This window comes from Triticum urartu, chromosome 5 (assembly GCF_003073215.2).
Source record: "Triticum urartu cultivar G1812 chromosome 5, Tu2.1, whole genome shotgun sequence".
Classification (NCBI taxonomy): domain Eukaryota; kingdom Viridiplantae; phylum Streptophyta; class Magnoliopsida; order Poales; family Poaceae; genus Triticum; species Triticum urartu.
In genome coordinates, this window is record NC_053026.1 from 208,280,532 (window position 1) to 208,288,102 (window position 7,571).

The 7,571-nt window shown below is 49.5% G+C and overlaps 1 long non-coding RNA gene across 1 annotated transcript; it reads left to right on the top strand.

Annotated features, from left to right (window-relative positions):
- The first annotated feature begins 3,095 nt into the window (after positions 1–3,095).
- Positions 3,096–6,576, top strand: LOC125508417. The gene is made up of 2 exons (XR_007283458.1): positions 3,096–5,347; positions 5,842–6,576. It is a non-coding gene; the product is annotated as an uncharacterized LOC125508417 (long non-coding RNA).
- Positions 6,577–7,571: the final 995 nt, after the last annotated feature.

A 7,571-nucleotide genomic window follows, 5' to 3' on the forward strand; every position in this document is an offset into this window, starting at 1 on the left:
TGAAGATGAGGACATCTATTGCGAAAGATGAGGAAGAAGAGGGTGTCGACATTGCGGAGAATCCATTGTTTATCGATGAGCTCGCCCATAGAGCCGACGCACAAAGAAGGAAGCAGAGCATTCGCACGGGGACCATACACCTAAGAAGAGGACATGTTGATTTGCGAGAGTTGGATGGAGATATGCCAAGATCCCAAGACTGATGCCAAGCAAAAAGAAATTGATTTTTGGACGAGAGTTCATACAACCTTTCATGAATGGAGGAAGTTTTCACCCTACAAGTTTGTGATCAACCATGGCATCAACTCAATCCAAGAGCGATGGGGGTTCATTCAACAAGTAGTGTGCCGCGCTTGAGAGTGTTGAAGCCCGTCCCGTGAGTGGCCTAGGCATGGGCGACTTGGTATGCCCTCTCATCTTTCATTGCTATGTCATGTTCATGTTTGTTGTATCTTGTGTCCTTCACTATTACATTTGTAGCCTTCTCTTTGATAGCGTAGGCATTCCAATCTTTGGAAACCTTCAAGACCCGACATAAGAACAAGACATTCACTCGCACCCATTGTTGGTCTCTCATCAAAGATTACCCCAAGTTCAAAGATCAATATGTCACTCTAAAGAAGAAACCAGGGCCGGCGACCGTGGCTGCGATTGGAGATGTGGTGAAGAGGCCGAGGGGCAAGACCAACTCGAGGATTGATGATAAGCGTGATGCGGCATCTATCGCTACAGGGTTTCCTGGCGGCTTCCTGACGCTCGCAGATGATCCTCTCCACCTTCTCCCGCGTCGCGCGCGATGCAGCCGTGGCCACTGAGGACATGGGCTGGGGGAGAGGGTGGCGATCGTTGGAGGCGTTGTCGTTGGCGGCGACGGCGATCTCGGCGAGGGACCTTTCCTCACGGTACCTGCCATCTCCCCATCGAGGCAGCGAAGACGGCACTTGGGTGTATCTAATGTCATGACGGAGCAGTTTAGGGCACAGGCATACGCCAGCGGCGGGACGTCGGAGTCCGTGAACTGAGATCGATAGGCGGTGTTGCGCCTATCCCGCCGACACTGCTCCCAGTCGACGTACTCCTACGCCATCATGGCGCTCCAGGACGATGACGAGGATCCGCCGCTACAGAGATAGTGCAGGAGGCGCCCGCGCGCCTTAGGCAGGGGTGATGGCGAGCGACGCTCCTCCTTGATGAAGCACCGGGACGGTGGCGAGCAACGCTCCTCCTTCACCCGCGGGGGCGACGGCTATGACGGCGGGAGCTGCTCCTCCTTGATGCGCCGGGGCGGCGACGAGAGCCACTTTTTCTAACACATGGCGTTCGATTTGGATGCCGCGGCTACGTGGCGGCGGAGAGCGTGGAGGGGATGTCGGCTCCGGCTTCACAAGGAGGAGCACCCCCGGTGGCGGAGCCGGGCCGTTGGTGTGGACGACAGAGTGACGGAGCATCATCTCCATCTGCTCCTCGAAGTCCGTGTCGGTGCCAGCGTAGACCTGGCTCGGCACTGCTGGCGCAGACTGCGACTACTGGTTCTTCTTGTCGCTGAAGGAGATGACGATCTCTGCCCGCGTCGAGTCGTTGTGAGCCGACGAGGAGGACGGCCCCGTAGTTCGAGGGCGGTGTCTCCATGAGCCGCCAGATCCCGCCCTGGAACCGCCTACTGGCGCCCACGTCCAGGACTTGCCCATCGCCGAGATGTGGAGGGAGATGGGCGAGGAGAAGGAGCACCCCGGTGGCGGAGCCGAGCCGTTGGTGTGGACAAGGAGTGACGGAGCGTCATCTCCATCTGCTCCTTGAACTCCGTGTCGGTGCCTGCGTAGACCTGGCCCGGCACTGCTGGCGCGGACTACGGCTACTGGTCCTCCTTGTCGCTGGAGGAGATGACGATCTCCGCCCGCGTTGAGTCGCTGCGAGCCGACGAGGAGGACGGACCCGGAGTTCGATAGCAGCGTCTCCATGAGCCGCCAGATCCCGCCCTAGAACTGCTTGCTGGAGCAAACGTCCAGGACTTGCCCATCACCGAGATGTGGAGGGAGATGGGCGAGGAGGAGGAGAAGGAAGGAGGAGGATGCAATGTGGACAACACCGGAGCGCGGCTTAAATAGTCGCGGCCAAGCCATGCGAAGGGTCGGCCAGCCGCTTCAATGCGGCACAGCGGACGGAGTTGGTTCCTCGGGAACCTGCGTCCGCATTGAAGCGAGGGCTGCCGAGAGGTCGCGTCGGCCAGCGCCGCCCTCCCTCCCTCCGGTCACATCACGTCATCAATTCCGGCCTCCGCGTGCTCTGGGCCGGCATCTTTGCGGCGCGGTAAGCTATGCGTGCATCAGAAGAAAAGTGCGGGAGAGGCGGGGGACGGGTTTTTGGTGGGACAAGGCGGGCAGAAGCGGGCTTGGGAGCGGTCGAAACTTTCGCAAACCTCCTCCATTTTTATCTCCGGTTTGCGAGAGAAATCGTATCCGGACCGCCCCGTGGATCAATACAGGTCGGCGTTGCATAGCTTCCGCGGTCCGAATAGCGCGGTTCGAAAAGTTATGAAAGGTTTGCGGGTCGGCGTTGAAGATGCCCTTAGAATGTGGGTGGATGATCACCTTTTCCTTTTGTTTAACCATCTTCATCTTATCTTTACATTTTTAAAAAGTTGATCTTCACTATTACCAATTATCTCAACACGCACACTGTCCACATCAGCTTCATGACAGGTCAATGTTCACATGAGCCTAATTCTTAACATGCATGATGCCATGTCATCCCACTGTTACCAGCTGACGAAGTGGACCGAGAGGAGCAGCCCTCCCATCTAATCGTTTTGTCTCGCTTTTTTCTGTGATTATTTTTTGCTGCTTCGGTTCTTAACTGCGCACCACTATGTAACGCCTGACCGCACATTTCCTTATCCTTCAGTTTTTTTCTGGATCGATTCCCCATCAAAGCACCGATCGGTTCGCTTTCCTTCTCCACTTCTGTTTCTTCCCCACAGGATAAATATTTCTCAAATGAGGAAAATTCACTGTAGGTCACAAAACTTGAGCTGGCTGACACTTTAGTACCACTACTTTAAAATATCCGAACTACAGTTCATGTACTTGCACAGAGGGTTCACTTTGATCCGTATGTATATTTTCGTATACGTATTTGCTGACTTGGCCAAGTCAACTGCCGTCAGCTAGGCTTTGACCACCATTTGATCGAGCCTGGGTTAATACTACTGCATCCGGGTATTTTTTGCAAAATTGCCAAGACCTGGTCGGACCGACCGCGCACCTGGTCGGCCTGCTCCCTTATCCCCTCGCTCTCCTCTTCCTCTCCTCCGAACCTAGCCCAACTCCCGTCCCCAGGGGGGCGACCGGGAGACGCGCCGCGCCCACCCAGGCTGGCAGCCGGGCCTCTCATCCACACACACACACCCAGCCCGGCGACCGGGAGATTATCTTTCTTCCCCGTACGAATCCGCAACGGTGGCTAGTTGGCGCCGGAGACGGGGGTCGGGAGTCGCCGGCGAGCAGTAATCTAATCTAATTGGTGCTTATCAGGTGAGTGGGGGAATCTGCAGGCAGAGGTGGGCGGCGGCGAGGCGAGGGATGTTGACAGCAGAGGAGGGAGGTGATTTGGGAGGCCCTAATCGAATCGAAGCTGGAGCCGGGAGGAATCGAGAGGGGAGGCGCCGGAATCGAAAATCCCGTGGCTCTGACCTGTACCGCCTGAGCGGAGAGGGAGAGGAGGAGATGGACCGCCGTCGTGGAGGTTGTGGGCATCGACGGAAAAAGGAAAGATTTGGCCTTTGTTTGATTGTGCTGCCTCGATGGAAGTTGCAGTTTGGTGGTGGAAAGGAAGTAGAGTAGTTGGTGGCGGCGGTGACCGGCGATTTAGGAGACGACCCGGTAAAGGCCGCAGCAGGGAAAGAAAGAGGTGACTTTGTCTTTTCGTTGGTGATTCTGCCGTCGCCGTCGCCGTCGCCGGCGTTGAGGTTGCAGTTTGAATGTGGTTGAAAGGAAGCAGGACGAGGCGGCCGTAGCCATGCTGGGTCTGGAAGACCGGCCGGCCGGCGGGCACAAGTCCGTATTTTGCGCGCGCGCGAGAGAGAGATTTGTTTTTGTTTGTTTGCGAGAATATTTGAATAGAGAGATATCGCGATGCCGGTTTGATGTTTGGCTTGCGCGGGCGACACGTATGCTGGCTCGCTGGCTAGTCGTGTCGTGCTTGACTTGACTGCCGAGCCGTTCGAATCGCCGGTTTCACCTTCTTCTTCTTCTTGTATGTAAGACAATATTGTACTAGTATATACTAGTAATAAGAAGCACCTTTATTTATTTATGAAAAAGTCTAAAATAAATCTTAAATTTATAGGCGAAAGCTAAATCAAACCCTGAACTTTCAATCCCGGAAATCAGCAAACCGAACTCTTCGATCCCGGTCTATTTTAAACATTGAGGGCTTTTAGGTGGTATTCGCTGACGTGGCAAAGATTGTTGACTGGCTAGCTGGACATTAGGATGAAATGGGCCAGCTCATTAGTGCAGCGCCCATACAGTCTGCTTTATCTTTTTTTTCGTTTTTCTTGTTGTTTTCTTCATTGTACATTTTTCGTAATAATAATAAATTATTTTACATTTTCGTAATGCCAATAAATACTTTTTTTAAATTACACGAACCCACTTCTCTTCACTTAGGAGTGACAAAAAATATTAGCATCAAACAGTGTGCTTGAGACGCCTCGCGGTCGCACCTTGCCAATAGATATGAAGGATGCTGACTATAATCGTTTGCCTACAAAATATTGATTATATATCGGGCGACACACTCACATATAAGAACAGACAGGAGCGTTCCTAGATGAAACATTTTTAAAGAACTTTTGAAACATTTCTTGAGAAAAATGTGAACAATTTTGAAATAGGTAATATTTTTTAAAATGCAAATAATTTATGAAATTCCAAAAAAAAAATTGAAAAATTTGACACGGTAACATTTTTCCATATACACTTTTACATTTTGTAAAGCTATACAACATTCTTTTACATTGTAAAGATTTTTTAAATTTTGTTCAGGTTAAAATATATGTTCACAATATTTTTCAAAAACTGTTATGTTTCAACAGTGTTCACTTTTCCAAAATTGATTGTGTTCGCAAAAATATTGTTCGTTTGTTAAAAAAGTATTCAGAATTTTCAAAAGTGTTCGCACTTTTGAAAAAAAAAATCGGAGATTTCGAACATTGTAGGGCCTTCACGTCTTCAATTGTTGTTTGCCCTTAACCAAATATTTTCAAATCTCAACGCAGGGGTTAAATTATCCCGGCGTCTTCTTTGTAGCAGTGCCATCCAATGCTTCTTGTGGCTACAAGGACGAGGTGAGCAGCACCAGGTCGCAAGTTCGAGTTCCGCTTTTTTTGTATTTTTTGTATTTTTAATACGGGCACAGTGATTCTCTCACCAGCCGACGTGACCGCCGAGCATGGCGCTCCACGCAACGGCCCAACGGTGCGCGCACCTCCAGTTCCAGCACGGGGCCATCAAAGACGCCTAGGACCACGCCTAGCTATAGGTGCGCGGTGTCCCAGGCTCCCAGCCCGTGCGCGGTCGGTCCGACCAGGTCTTGCGATTTTGCAAAAAAAAACCCAAATGCTGTAACATTAACCCAGGCTTGATCAGGTGGCGGTCAAAGCCTAGCTGACGGCCGCTGACTCGACCAAATCAGCGAATACGTACACATAAACGCACATATGGACCAAAATAAACCCTTTGCGCAAGTATATGAACTGTAGTTTGGGTATTTTGAAATAGTGATACTAAAGTGTCAGCCGGCTCAAGTTTTGTAACCTATGATGAATTTTTCTCTTCTCAGATCCTCACGGTGTAGCGGCTAGACGACAATCGCCGTGTGAGGGCACTCCTCATGCTCTGACCACCAGTTCGCTTACCTCGCTGATCTTACTCCCCTTCGACGCCTCTCAGGGCGATGGGATGTGGCCGAGCCAGCGCAGCCAAATCAACCTATAAACGCGACATCGCTCTGCTCCGGGCTCTCCTCATGCTGGTGGCCTCTGAGGCGCAGGAAGCGGCCATCCCCGCCGCCGCCACAGATCTGGACAAGGAGTTCGGGTTCCAGCTGGAGGAGCTTTGTAAGGAGAAGCTCGCGGGATGAATGGGCGCCGTGTTCCTCTGCTAGAAGAGCTCTGAGGAGTGGCCGTCCCATGTTGAGGAGTGGCCCAGTGTTTTCTGATTGTCTTATTTGATGTGGTGATTTGTTCGTATCCCCTTCTCTCCTCTCGGCAGGAGCGCAGTTGGCGAAGCAGTACTTAAGGCAACCCCATGTCTTCCGAATTGAGAAGCAGCCCTAGCGAGTCTTGTGTACTTCCATTCATATGTTCCTCTTATGTGTTTAAATTCTTCATTTTCTTCCTTCTCCAGTATGTATATTCAGTATGTGCCACGTGCTAGATGAATGTTGAAGGCATGCCCAGTTGAACTGTCTGTCATGCCATTTTATTTTCGATCAGTACCAGCCTGTATGTTGATTCTCGGGCTCTCAAAAAGATACTGTATTGGGTTCTTTGAGCTACATATCCGTGGCTAAAGGTGAAGCCCTCGGCCCAATTGACACTTGTATGATAATTCTTCATATTTAACCACTTTTCTGTGAATTAGATTAACTAAATTGGTTTCCATTATTTTGATTTGTATATGTTCACATAACTGTAGAATTAGCAATTTTGTTTCGGGATTAAACAATTGGTACAGTTCTATGTGGTTCAGTGTGATTGTCCCTTTGATTCTTGTGCACTATTGACTATTGTTCCTGTTAGATGTTAAAATAGTTTAATTTTAGTTTTATTTACATGCATGGCCATTCCAATAAATTTTAATTGTTCAGGTTTGTAATTTTCTTGATTCATGCAACTCCTTTTTTGTTTTAGCTTTTGTCCTTTAACACTTGTTGCAAATATGATGGGTTGTCGAATATTCTTTAGGTATATACGTGTTGCAAGATTTCATTCAAGTTTCAGTATAGTAATTTCTCGGTGGTGTCGTCACAGATTTCAAATAGTAAAAACTGTGCACCTGTCGACACCACATTTCTTTATAACATTGTCTATTCATGAAGTCTCTTTATACCTACAAACAGGGAATGTTCTCAAAGCTGCATAAGACCATATAGGAGTACTCGCTAACTCAATCAAAGGTAATCCTTTAATTTAATCAGTAGAGTAGTAAATATTTCACGCAACTACCTTCAGGTTAATCCTTGATGCGCGTGAGAAGACATTGTATCACCACACAGCCAACATTTTTTCCTTAATGTGCATCTCTTAGCCAACAATATTTCCTTAATGTGCATCTCTTAGTGAGTTAATTGGCATATGCTAACGTCCCGCAGCAACGCTCTTCTAGTTCCAATCATGGCAGAGGCACCGAGCTGACACTATGAAGCAGTGGGGCTTTCCTTCTTTTTGGACCCAATATGGAATTGCAAGGTTCTGTTTTTGTTTATTATATAAGGATTCTTTAATAATGCAACGAGGGGTGTGGGCCAGGCTGGAGTTGACTGGCAGGAGACGTCTTTTCCACCCACCC